We start from the raw sequence: 13,965 nt of genomic DNA, 5'->3' as shown, positions 1-13,965 counted from the left end.
AGCATCCTGCAGCAGGAGAGTGGTTGAAGATAGATAGTTGTCCAGCTGGCTCAGTTGCTTTTGGAAGATGTGTGATCAAGCCGTAAATAGAACCATTTCCAAAGCTTTTTTTCCCAGACTTTATCTTGTTTATTCGTGTGAATAGTACCTGGGGAATAGCTGTGTCTGGCCTTGTTTTTAATTTGCCTGTATTTCAGCAGTGTCATGTCGTTACATTGGTGCAATACCAGATTTGGAAGGAATTCATCTGGATGACCTGTTCTTGATAGCTCTATAACTATGGCCAGATGGAGCATGAGCCGCCTGTGGCCACGCACTGCATGGTGAGGAACATGTGTTAGCATGTACAGCTGAGGAGATATCAGAGCTCTCATTGCAGCACATTTGATAGATGCTCTTACTCCACAAAGCATGAGCCAGAGCAACCAGCTGAAAAGGTGCAGGATGTTTCTTGGTGGTCTCCGACACCGTGGACATGTGAGAGGCTCTGTTCAGTGTGAGAATGCACTGGGGAGCACCAGGTTGCTTCATGGCAAGCAGAAGAGATGCAAGTGTAACCCATACACAGCAGCAGTTGCAGTGTGCCTACATGTTCACAGGATTTCCCCTCTGCTGACTTATCCCTGCTCAATCAGCGTGGCTTTGGAAAGCTGTGTTTCACTGTGCCAATTCCCCGTGTGTCACGCATGACACTGTAGCATGCAGCAACACTTAATAGCACACAGTGCTAAGCTATCTGCTTTGTTAGCATCGTTCCTGCAAGGATCTTAAAACACTTAACATGGGGAAATGATTCTTTGCTTTTACCAAAGGACTATGTAGAGCCAAAGGATAAAGTGATCTTCACAGGAACACTTTCAAACCAAGCTTCCTGACTGCTTTTCCAAGAGCCGTTAAAGAATAGCGCTTTCATCCATCAGCCCTGACCAGCTCTGATCCCTGTGGCCACCAAACGTTTTTCCAGTTTTCTTCTTCATGCAGAACCAAGAGCCCTCCACTTTGGGAGTTGGGAGGGCACTGCCCTAACTTGTGACTACGTCTGAGGGTTTAGTCCCTCTATGTCGCCATCAGCCTCAGGCTAACTCACTTTGGGAGATCTGAGCGTGAAGGGGAGTGTGAAGCTTTGCCAACTGTTTGGCTGGGGCAGTCCAAAAAGCCTAAGGAAAGTCGCTGTCTGTTTTTTGAGAATAGGAGTCCAGTGGGATGCTTGGGGCTGCCAAAGGGCTCACCAGCACCAGAGAGCACTCCTGAGGTTGGAGATGCGGGGTTGGGAATGGGTTGGCTGGTGTCCACATGAGCTGAGAAATGAGGTAGCCTCTGGGCACCTTGTTTTCCATTTCATTACCCCATGTGGCTTAGAGCATTTAAAAAAAAAAAATCTTGTTTTTTCACCCCTATTTAACAAAGAAGGGAAGAATGAGTCCCACAGCATGGAGGAGGAGGTGGGTTTAGCTGATGCTCAACCACTCCAGCAGTGCGCTTGGCTCAATGTTCCTCGCAGCTTTACGTGAGCTCCAGTGCCTGAAGGTCTCCTGCAGCTGGGCCCATCATTGCATTATATCCCAGGTGATCGTAGCACAAAACTTCACTTTCTAGGATTAAACTTCAGGATTTCCCTGCCCGTAAGTGAGTTCCAGCTCTCTGGAGTTAACAGCATCTTGGCCAGATCCTGCTTTCAATTACATGCAGATGTAAAAGGCAGGGTAAATGTAGTACTCTACTATTCCCCCCAGGCCGAGCTGCTCTGTGCAGAACTGGACCTTCCCACCTCCTGGGAGGTCAGAGGGAACCCCCCAAAACAGCAGGAGTGTCCCGTTCCCCTATGTCACCTTGGGACATAATGCGCCTCCATGCTGTCTGGCTCCTCTGTGGCTGGGAAAGGGTTTGGATGCGATTCATTCATTGCAATCAAAACCCAACAAGTACTGGAAGAAAGTTCAAATGTATGTGAAATAACTTGTCCAAAAAGCTGGCAAAGGCAGCTTATTTTTCCTGTCTTACAAGAAGTTATGCAATCAAGTGATTAATTACCCGTGGCACGGTCTGAGGGGTGAAAGATTAATATTCCTGGAGACTGCTGCTGTTGACCTTGTGTTATACCCGGGATGGGAATAGCCCGAGCTTCCCAGCAGAATAAACCTTGCCCAATGGCGAGACTATCTTCTCCATAGTTGAGTGAAGAGGTTAAAGTTTTATTTTTCTTCCCAATTCTGTCCCTCCGGCAGGAAATGGTACCATCAAAAGACTCCCACCCATCTCCTGGATAAAAAGGAAGTTCAAGTCTTTTATAATTGAAGGGCTCTGCCTAATGCAGCCTCAGCCGTGTGGTGGGAGCCCAGCCTTGGACTTGTTCACTGGTGGGAAATGACTGAGACACGGTGCGTGTGCTAACCAGCGGGACACGAGCTGCAAAACCATCTCAGCTGGTTGCAGTTAGCCCCAGGGGGCGAACCTCAAATTCAATCACAATTTCAAATGACAGTTCTTGCCTGCTCATTAGTGCACAATGTAATATTATTTCTTTCCTGGGGAAAGAACCATTTCCTGGGATGTGACAGAATTATTAATTCTGCATGCGGTTGCAGTACTCACTCATTCATTCTGCTCATCATGCAGAGCTGAGAGGTACCACATTTCTACAGCATAGGAAGACATGCCTTTTCAGGCCCTGAATGCATTGCTCACCCTACCTTTTTAGTGCAAATCTGTTTGCAACAATTAGTTTCTGCCAAAAGTCCTGCACCAATTTACTGTCAGTAATGTCAGCTTAGAACAAAATGTGATATTTATATGATATCTTACTTAAAAGATTGCTTTTCAGTAGTTTTTAACTTTTCCAGTCTAAGTGTTCAATTCAAGAAGAGTTAGCTTTCCAAGGGAGGGGTGTAGAAAACTTTCAGTCATTTTAGTCAGTGAAAGTACAAGTATTAACGTGTAGCTTTCTCTTCATTTAAAAGCTTGCCCATTGTTATTCAGCTTCTACCCCATTATTTTGAGCATATCTTAGCATATCCTACCCTTCATGGCTGATTTGCTGTCTTAAACACTCTTTTAAGGAAAAACAAATAAAAAATAAATAAAAAGTCATTATTCAATTTTAAGCTATATGAGGAGGGAATAGAAGAAAGAGTACGTGCAATTTTTCTTTCTCAAGTAGTGGTTTCCATCAAAGCAACTTGGCATGTGAAAGCTCCAAGCGAAGGAGAGAACCAAACATAAGAAAGGAAACCAGGAAAAACAGGATGGGGGATGAAGGGTTACTTCATGTGCAATAAATAAAACCTCCTGTAATCTTTGGTCTTGTGAAAAGGTCAGTAGTGCTAGTGCCAAATAACTCCTTGCAGCAGGAATGCCGGACAGCAGCAAGGCTGCCAGGGCCAGTGGGTGCCTCTCTGCTGGAATGAATGGGAAGGACAAGACAGACAAAGTGTGAGATGTTGAATGGGAGCTGAGTGGAGTGGTTTTGCAGAGCTTGGGAATGGCCTGTCTTAAGAGCTTCTTTCCAGTTATGCCCACCACTTGCCATTCTGTCATTGGACATCACTGGGAAGAGCCTGACTCCATCTTTCCTTCTCCAGTAAGATATTTATGTATAGTGATAAGATCATCCCTGAGCCTTTTCTTCTCCAGGATGAACAGCCTCAGCTGTCATCCTCTCCTCATATGACAAATACTGCAATCCCTTAATCATCTTTCTGAGTCTTTGCTGAACTCATTCCAGCACATCCATGTTTTGTACTGGCGCACCCAGAACTGGACCTAGAACTCCAGTGCTGAGGATAGGGATAGGATCACCTCCCTCAACCTGCTGGCAATGTCCTTCCTAATAGCCCAGGATGCTCTTGGCCTTCTTTGCCATAAGGACATTTTTCTGGTTCACAGTCCATTCATTGCCCACGAGGTACCCAAGGTCTTTTTCTGTAAAGCAACTCTGTAGTCAGACAGTTGGTTCCCAAATCATACTGGTGCGTTGGAGTTATTCCTACCCATTCCATTGCCCTTTGAACTTTATGAGGTTTGATGTGTGGGTTTGACCCGTATCTCCATCCACTAGGGTCCTTTGAGTTGGAACCACAGCCATCTGCTCTTTTAACTTTTCCTCCCAGTGTTATATCACAAGCAAACTTGCTGAGGGTGTCCTCATACCCATCATCCAAGTTATTAATGAAGATGTCAAACACTGCTGGCCCCAGTATTAACTCCTGGGGTGCACCACTAGTGAATGGCCTCCAGATGGGCTTCATGCTACTGATCACAACCATTTGAGCTCAGTAGTTCAGCTAGCTTTCAAACCACCTCACTGTTCATTTATGTCATCTATATTTCATCAGTTCGTCTATGAGGGTGTTACAGCAGACAGCGTTGAAAGCCTTGTTAAAAATGGCATAAACAACATCCACTGCTATCCCCTCATGCACCAAGCCAGTCATCTCACTGTGGAAGGCTATCGTGATGGTCAGGCCTGATTTAAGCGTATCAAGTTTACCAGAGCATGAGGTTTTGAGAAACTGGAGAAAGGGAACCACACCTCATCTCCCTCTGGCCTTGGTTTTCATAATAGTTGGGGGGAAATTAGCATTTGAGCTTTTGTTGTAACTAAGAATGCCTGTCTCCCTTCTGGGGAGTTATGTATGTAAGGCAGAATTTACTGTAAAAGCTTAGTTACATGTGCTAGAATTTTAGACTCTGCTTTGGCATGAACTAAGAAAAAGAATAATCATTTAAAAATAAACCTAGCTATTGTATTTAACCTTGGCTTGTGCAGCCAGTGATATTTTGTGAGACGTTCCAGCTATCCACAGATTCTTTTCACCAAAGCTTCCCTTCAGGAAACAAAATAAATTAATGATACAAACAGGAAGCAGCTGTCTTTTCCTAAATAATAATTAAAATGGGGTCCCCTTAGAGAAGAGGGGAATAAAGGGGAGGGAAAAGACCTGAAAAATTGTCGGTTTAACTTTGACCAGCCTTCAGAGGCCAGGCTTAAAATAGTGACACAAGCTGTGAGGCTGGGAGGACTTACTTTCTTATGAGCCATTTTTGGATTTAAAAAAAAAGGGAAAGGTCTGTGAGAGGGGCAGATGAGCAAGACAAAGGAATGTTGCTCTCTCAAGGCACACAAGCTCTCCTCCTTCAGTAGTATTCATATGGAAAGAAACATTAATCATCATAATCATTGATGCTGTTCTTCAGTGGCTTTCATCTGCTATCAGCAATCACTAGGAAATTCCAGGGTGTTCCTGACGTGTTGGTTGTTGTTTGTTTTTTTTCTGTCTTTGTCCCAGATTGTTGACTTGACACAGTTCCTTGAAATTCCTCTTTAAGAAGGAGGACGAGAGGGCTGGAAGCTCAGCTCCTTCCAGCAGCAGAGGAGAGGCAGTGACAGTGAGGGTAGCACCAGGCAGGGGGTCCTGCTGTGCCCTGCAGAATGCTGGGGTACCCTAGAGGTGCAGGGACCTTTCCCCCAGGGGATTAGTGCCACAGCCTGTGGGTGACCACAGAAATGTTTTTGACTCAGTGCAGAAACCAGGGGAGATAGTGAAGGCAGCCAAAGCCACAGGCAGCACACATGCTGGAACTTTTTATCTTTTGTGAGGACTGGCTGAATCAGTAAGTTGATACAGCGTGATGGTGTATTTCATAGCAGCATGAAATCATGTTTTACTACAAACCACAGTTTTGAGTTTACTATCTCAGGAGAAAATGCTGTGACATAAATGTACGACATGGCCCTGAGAAGACTTGAGATGCTACCTCAGCGAATGCTCTGCCATTTGCTTGCATAGTCCTTACCTGTGGCACTAGGTGATCACTGCTGCTGATCATAACACAAAGAGCTAAATGGAAGCTTTTTATGACTGCAGGCTGAGAGCCTACACAAAAGGCACTGGTGAGACACTGGCACAGGTTTCCCAGAGCAGTGGTGGATGCCCCGTCCCTGGAGACACCCAAGGTCAGGCTGGACGGGGCTCTGAGCACCTGATCTAGTGTAGGTGTCCCTGTTCATTTCAGGGGAACTGGACCAGATGACCTCTAAAGGTCCCTTCCAACTCAAACAATTCTGTGATTCTGTGATAAACCTGTGCCATAAGGCCTGATGGATTAGCCAGTGCCACCTCCCAAATATAGAGAGCTGGTGGGATAAACAAGTTTTGTGTTTAATTTGTAGGATTTCAAGACTCTGCTTGGCAGGAAAATAGCCTTTTGTCAGCTGCCAAATGTACCAGTGAGCTACTAAATGTGGGAGGGATTTGCAGGTGAAAAAGGAGATGGTAGAAAAATCAGTGACAAGCCTTGAAATCATCAGAATGTCACAGATACTGGTTCCTGTTTCCTTCAAGATGTGGTAACTCCAGGAGGACATTATGGCATAGACTGTTGTCCGTGAATCAAAGTTTTGTAACAGTTCTGACAGAATTTTCTGGAACTGATGGTTTTTAAGATAAGAAAGCAATAAGGCATCTGGATCTGAGAAAGATTTTGACGTGGTTCCTTTTCACTGCCCTCAGTGTCCCTATTACCTTTCTTCCCCCTTTTTTCTTTCTATGTCTTGTCCTAGAAACTCGTGTTGACATCCTCTGAGTGAAATGAAGAGTAATGCATTTTCATTTTCAGCTGGGCACAGCAGTTTCCTGCCAGCCCTACATCTGTAGCACTAAAGGGGCAGTGCTAATCCAGTGGTAAAAATGCAAAGACATCTTTTAACAACACAGGGCTTGGAAGTTTTGGAAAGTTCCGTCAGGACTGTCCGAGACACTTAGCAACCTTCACCAGGTCACAGGCTTTTTCCACAGAAAGTTTTATCTTAAGTTCCCCTTAGATAAGGATGCTGTCTTGACAGCCACTGTGGAAATTCCTGTCTGTGTCCTCTGTGTGAGAGGGAAACGTGTTATGGGTCTCTGATGGAAAATGCCATACGAGGAATTTGCGATGTGTGTGCATTCCCCACTGGAAGCACAATTTTCTCCTTGGCTCTATTTATCTGTTGTCACCCATGATCTCTGCAGTAATATCCACCACTAAATGAGATGCAGTCTGCCTCTTTTCTGCCATGAGGTGCACTGAAATAATAACAGCAGGGTGTTCTCCTTCCCATGGTCAGAAAATAGTCAGTAGAACTGATGAATTCTGGACAAGCGCAGCTCTTAAGACGGAAAACTTCAAGAGCAGCAAAAGGAGTTGTACTTCTCCAGTGCCACAGAGACACCTCCATGGGGTCTCAAGAACCAAAGCAAATGGCAATGTGGATGTCACCTTTGGTTTTGCATGCACTTGCTGCACTATATGGAGCAAAACTAGCAGGGTTGCTTGCGGTGTTAAACGTGAAGCTAATGTGCATGTCTTTGCAGGGTCCAGCCTTGCTGAAATGCAGAATCATTAGACATCCTCCACTTCACATGCCTTATCTTCCCAAATGAAGATGTTACAGTAGTAAAATATGGAGAAAATCAGTTTAAATTGACTTTTAGACTAGCCGAGCACAAAAGAAGGGGGAAAGACAGGAGTCAATGTCTTTTGAGGCTTCTTGGCTCCCAGCAGTACACGTGCCCTCATTTTCAGTTCAAACTAAATTAATCTATTAAGGTACAGGAAACCTAATTTCATATCTGACTCTTCTTGGGCAGACAGTGGAATACCAAAAAAGGCAGCTAGGTCTTTATCACAATGCACAATTCAAGGGAAGTAAGAGGTATTATTCATGAGGGTGTGACGTGATGGCCGTGCTGATTCATTTTGCGCTCCAAAGCCCTCCTTGTACTTCCTAAGCCTTGCAGCACTTGGGCCACATTTACAAGGGTCCTTATTTGGTGAAGAGGGCTACATGTTTAGGCAAACCCTTTTCCCTCCCTGCCACAAGTTATTGTTTTTTATAATGGTTCACAGAGGTGGTTTTTTGTGTTTGTATTTTTTTTTTTTAAGCTCCCCGTGGCTAAGAATAGCTTCTGTGATTATGTGAGCAGCAGCAAAATGTAAGAAGAGTGTCAACAGTGTGAATGTCACTAGAGGCAAAAATCCCACTCCACCCGTCGCGACGCAGTCCACTTTGATATGTCTCCGGGTGGCGCTTGGCTAATTTTGTATCTGCCTCAGTGGGATCCCCAGCTGATGTGACAAAAGGGATAGCAAAGTGAGAGCAATCGTTCTGCATCAAGTAATGCCTCTGGTACTGCAAACATGCTGGTAATCAGAGATTGCCTACCCCAGAGGGCTATAAGCATTGACAAAGCTAGATGTTTTGCCTCATAACAGATGGCTTGCTATGAAGTACCCCAAATCTTCAGCTGATGGATTCTCAGAAGGTAGCTACTGATGTAGCCATACATGCTATGCTCTCTAACTGCTTGGAGAGAACAAGATAAAGGAGCTCCAGATATACATCTTTTGTTTTTCTTTCTTTTTACTAGATAATTTTTTTCCAAATTCTCTCTCAGGGGGCACTGGCATCCTGATAGCTCTTGGTTCTCAGCGGTTTTTCAGAGTCAGAGGTGGGAGACCCAGGACAGGAGGTATCAAAGGACCAGCTGGAAGGATATGAAGGGAAGGCTAACAAGGCCATTCAGTTGTTATTTGGAGACTCATCATTGAATGTTGTTTTCCAGGGAAGAGAGAGCTGAGAATGGCTTTAACTGTTGGAACTACAAATAAACCTTTCAAAACAGATCCTAGGTAGGATGAATAAAGTCCCACACGCTTGAGTTTGCCAGGAAGCTGTAGGGGAACTACTAAGTCATGGCCTGAACCAGTGATTGAGCACCTGGTGGGAAGGCAGGACCAACCCAGGGATGCTCAGGTGCATGCAATGTTCCTGAGTGACCAGAAGGGGTGGAGCCAGTATCCACCCCTTCCCAGACCTCATTTAAGGGTTGGCAGTGGAGGTGAGGGCATCTTTCTTGAGATCCCTGTGTTCCTGAGGTTTTCTGAAGGTAAGCAGCTTCTTTTCTTTATTTCTATGGCTGCTGCATTTAAGCAAGTTCTCGCTTGCTGCAGCCTAGAGTTTTGCTGCTCTGCCATCATTGCTGTGCTTTCCATTGTGTTACGGAAGCTGAAGCGGTTCGTCTCAGATGCATGTAGTCTCAGCAGCTTCAGGATTTTCTTGCCCAAATGCCACTAGGGATTCAGAAACCAAGTAGGCAAACTGATGACCAGGGTAGAATTATAATTTAATGTGAACATCTGGGTTTGCAACAGTTTCAGCATCCTCTGCTGGAGAGGGATCAAACAGGACAAGAATGCAAGAGGAGTAGCAATGTTCAAAAACAATGTTATTGCTGAACACTTGATGATATCAAGTGAGTTGGCTGATGGGATACTTGGGGAATTATGTACGTAGGTCACTCTGAAAGTAATGCCTCCTATTTATTTCTATGGAAAATACAACAGATACAAAGAGCACGATGACACTGATTGTAGCACTGAGAATCTGCTCTGAACACTATTTTTCAGCATAGTAACCACCGTTAGCTATGCATTTCTGCCAGCGATGAACAAGAGCCTGCATGCTGTGCTTGTAAGAAGTCCGTACCAGAGGAGATGTCCCACTGTTCCACAGCTGCTGTGATGGAATCACTGATAGGAAAATGTTGCCCATGCAGTCCATCCATCATCAGCCCAAACAGATGGAAGTCAGAAGGTGTCAAATCTGGAGTACACAGTGGGTGTGGTAGGACTGTCCAGCCAAGATTGACATTGTATTCCATGGCCTTCAAACTCGTACGAGGCTTGGCATTATCATGTTGCAGGTCAGAGATTGTCTTCTTCTCTGGCCTGACTCTGGAAGTTTGAGCCTTCAGCTCAGTCAGTATCGTGATGCAGAGATCAGAGTTGATGATTTATCCAGATTCCAGGAAATCCAGAAGAATCACCCCTTTCTTATCCCCAAAGACAGTGCACATCACTCTACCTTTTGAGAGTTGTGTTGTGAACTTTGACTACAACAAGAAAGTCACGTGTTGCTATTTTGATTCCAGTTCATAGTGGTGATATCAGGACTTGACTCAGTTTCCTGGATTGTTTCCATTACCAGTCACCTTCAGCCTTTTATTGGTTCAATAGGTCCTGACAAACTCGCATGTGGTGTTTATTCTGTTCCGATGTGTTTGTGGGACCCACTTGACGCGAACTTTGCAACATTCCAATATTTGCACCATCATTTCCAGTGCATTGGAGGCAATATTAAGTTCTGTACACAGTTCCCTGGTCATAATCCACGACTTTGTGCAGATGAGTTGATGCAAGGAATGTCTAGTGGGTGAGGATGCTTGAAGATGGTGACCTTTTAGAGTGATCATGTAAGAATAGGATAAAGCCATCCCTTATGGATATGAAGGTACACAAGGATATGAAAACAGCTATATCATATCAGACCAAAGGTCCACCTAACATCAAGCTCCCAACAGAGCTCACGAGTGGAAGCCTAGGGAGGAGTAAGAACAACGGCAAACGTGTACAGTACTACTTCCCCTCACTGCACCCCCAGTCTCCAGCTATTTTCAGCTCAGGAACTTCCTGAGCCAGATATGGTTTCTGTGTATTTAGTAACTCTCAGTGGGTTTCCTTGCAGTGCACTCTTCTTGAATCCATATAAGCTTCTCATGTCCACCACATCGTTTTGTAAGATGGTCCCCCAGCTCTTCTACCTGTTGCACTAATGGCCATCTCCCTTTGTTGGTTTTTTTCAGCTTGAGTCCTTCTGGCTTTAATAATGCTGTCTGTTCTTGCACAACAAGAGACAACAAGACAGCACCGCCTGTTCCATCCTGCTCCATACCTCACAAGCCCAGAGGCCTCTTTCATGTACCTCCCAGTCATTTCTTTTCTACCCTGAAGATACCTGTTCTACATGGTAGGAAACTGAGCTGCAAGGTAGATCTTGTGAAGGGCTTGTACTATTTTTGTGCATGGCCTTGCTCGCCCTCAGACTCCAAAGGGTCTTGTTGCATCTTGTAGTCATGAATGAAAGCCTCCAACTTGCTCAGAGCCTGAGTTCCAGCTCTAATGCTGCAAGCATCATGCTTTGGCAGAGCTGTGGGGATATAAATAATAGCCTGTGCTCCAATCTCAAGGAGGAACTGTTCCTAACTGTGCCGTACTCGCACAAGCCATTCCTGGAAGCCTCTTCACTTTCCCATCCTCCCTTGCACCTCCCTAACTTTGCCAGTAACCCATACTCCCAGCTTCATTTCCAGGGGTCTTGTGAGGTTATTCATGTCTACGACCTGCTTTTTGTAGGCAAACTTGTGAAGGCTTTGACAGCAGCCAGCACCTTAGCCCTTTTTTTCTCACTGTGTTGGCATGTAAATCCCTTGCAAAGTGCCCAGAGAAGCCAGGAACTTGCCACCTGCCTAAGTCTTACTGAGTACCTACTGAAAGCATTGCATGCTCACTGCTGCCTGTGTGTCACTGTGACCTCTGAGCACACCATCTAAAATAACCTCATGCATGCAACCAGGAATAGAAAGAAAGGAAGGATGCATTTTATGTAAATGTAGTCAGAAAGTCTGCAATACAAATTGCTTGAAGTGGTTTGAAAGATAAAGAATAATGACTCACTTCCAGATGGAACTATTTCTGCTGGGCTGAGAGGAGTATTGTGTCTTAGACAGGTATGTTGTTGCCATTACAAAAGGTGAATTTTTCCTGCCATGTGGATGGACTGGAGTTTGATTGGTTCAGTATACTGTCCAATGGGCACACAGATGAGGTAAGCTTTGTTAACACCAAGGGAACTCTGCAGCTGGAGGATTTATCAGTTTAGCTGCAGTGTGGTTTTACACACAGCTCTTGCAACAAGTGCCACTATGTTCTCAACAGAATGTGAAGCTATGAGGTGTATGTTCCCAGGCAAGCAGGAATCTCCCAACTAATTTGGAGTAAAAGTATGTTTAATTAAACAGCCTGCTTGTCATGAAGCCAATGGGCAGCAGTGCAGAGGATGGAGTGACAGGGGCCAGCACAGGCAGCCTTGTCCCAGTGAGCACCAGCAGAAGTTTCCTCTGCCCCCAGGCCATCAGCCTTTGGCTCCTCTGATGCTGAGGGTTCACTGATGTTTGCCAGCGCTTCCCTGCGAATGGAGCTATTTGTACCCTCATTCAGCAGGCAGACAGCAGTCACTTCTGAGTGTTTTTCTTCCCCTAGCCTCTTGTGGAGAATTTCATTGAGTTAATCTGTGGCTGTTGACAATGTCAGGTTACCCAGACTCCTACCATAAGCAGGTTGTGGCCCATTTCTGAGAGAGACCAGCTATCATTCATCACTGCTTTCATTACAGCACTCCTGGCTTTTCCGAAGCCCTGCTCCCTTCTCCATCCATGGAGGACAGGAGCACAGTTTCACCCAGAAACCACCTTTCCCTTTTAAGCAAGTGCATTTCTGAGAGGGTTTGGTATTTCCCATCTCTCAATACCACATTTTTTCCACTGACTCTGCAAGCAGTGCCAGGAGCTTCAGCGAGTGCCTAAATCCATCAGCACACCAGGAAGCACAGGAAGCCAAACACCGAAGCTTCCCATCCCGTGTGCAGCCAAGGGGTCAGAGCTGCTCTGCCCTGCGGCGCGACGACCCATTACCGTCATCCCCTCGCTGCCAGGACAGGAAGGCGCTCTCAGCCCGGCTCCGGCGCCCCAAGCCCTCCCCGGGCCACCTCTTCCTCCGAAGACATGCCGCAGATGCTGGGGCTGGTGGCCGGGTGGCACAAAGCCTGCATTGTCCGCGCTCGCCGCCCGGAGAGGCGATCTAATTGTCTTCCCCTGCTTGCAGCAACAATTTGCTGGCAGCGAGACTTGTGTCATTATATAACTGGAGATAGCCTGACTTGTAAACAGATCTCCAGAGCATGTCTGTCTTGCCTTATTTTGGATAAACAATATGCTCCAGGCTGGCTGATGATACCTTGGTGCTGTATGCAAGGGCACAAAAAGCAGTGGCTGGGGTGAGTGAAGCCTTCACAGGGGGCAGTTTGTTGAGGCATCACTTTCTTGTTCATGTTGATAGGAAGTCACTAGGGCAATTATGGGGAACCCGGGGCTTTGACAATCAGCCTTGAGATGCTTGCATTGTTTGTTTTCCATGCTTGTATTTGTGGGTTTTCCCTTCCCTCTTCCCATTTCCTAACCCTATCCTATGCTGCCTGGGATGGGTAAAAGCCATCCTCCTCTATTTCCATCCACAAAGGAACAATTCCATGCATGCCTTTAAAGCCAGTGAGGGGCTGCCTACTCACAGAGGATGATGTTCAGTCTGCTTTCTCCCCTTCTCTGGGGACAAACCCTACTAGGGTAGCCAAAACCTGTACCCTATTGGCCATTCTTTCACCTGAGAAAAAGGAGAGATGCCCAAAGACATCATCTGCCTGTGCTCATTAGTATTGAAGCCAAAGGTATCATGCTGTCATGGTTATCATTTCACAGGCATGGGTTGAGGGTTGGTGATCTTATTGGTCTTTCCAACCTTTATGATTCTATGACTCTGTGCACCTCATGCTCCTGGGCAACCCCTGGGGATGCTCTGCTCCAGAGTTTGTAGAGAAAAAGAGAGAGTAGTTTCTTGGCTTTCACCTTCTGTGCTTGAGCGTGTGGTGATATCAACAGGCACAATTTCTAGTCTGGAAAGCTGCTTCTCACGGACTGCAGGGAACAATTTAATCTTCATGTTAACTTTACTGCTGGGCTTCCTGGATAGCTGTTTTGCTGCCTGAGCCTGAAGCAGCAAGTGAAAAAGAGGAGTCAAAAGGGGAAATTAAGTCCCTGGGCTGGAATTTCGACCCTCTCTAACTTTTCTCTACAAAGACCAAACAGGTTGAGAAGAAAGGGCTGTTCAAGCCTGGTCAGAGCCCTTCTGAAGACAGGTGTCTGCAGTGCTACCCTTCATAGAGAAGGATGAAATCTGAATGTCCCAGCACCAAAAACAGGCTATTTACCTCTTTAAGGTCATCCCCTTACTGCACCTTTCCTCTGCTCTCAACATTAA

General features: G+C 45.7%; 1 protein-coding gene across 2 annotated transcripts in view; it reads left to right on the top strand.

Moving 5' to 3' along the window:
• The window catches only part of MRPL23 (mitochondrial ribosomal protein L23), a 233,735-nt gene that overhangs the window by 209,711 nt on the left and 10,059 nt on the right, over positions 1–13,965 (top strand). Inside the window, exon 11 of one of the 2 annotated variants that reach the window (XM_021400967.1) lies at positions 10,680–13,170. The exons of the other annotated variant lie outside the window; for it this stretch is intronic. The gene's annotated coding sequence lies outside the window, so the exon portion shown is untranslated. Of the gene's footprint in view, positions 1–10,679; positions 13,171–13,965 lie in introns of those variants that run through there. 2 annotated transcript variants of the gene reach the window in all.

This window comes from Numida meleagris, chromosome 6 (assembly GCF_002078875.1).
Source record: "Numida meleagris isolate 19003 breed g44 Domestic line chromosome 6, NumMel1.0, whole genome shotgun sequence".
NCBI lineage: Eukaryota > Metazoa > Chordata > Aves > Galliformes > Numididae > Numida > Numida meleagris.
The sequence above is the reverse complement of the archived record's forward strand: the minus strand, read 5'-3'. Positions and strand labels throughout refer to the sequence as shown.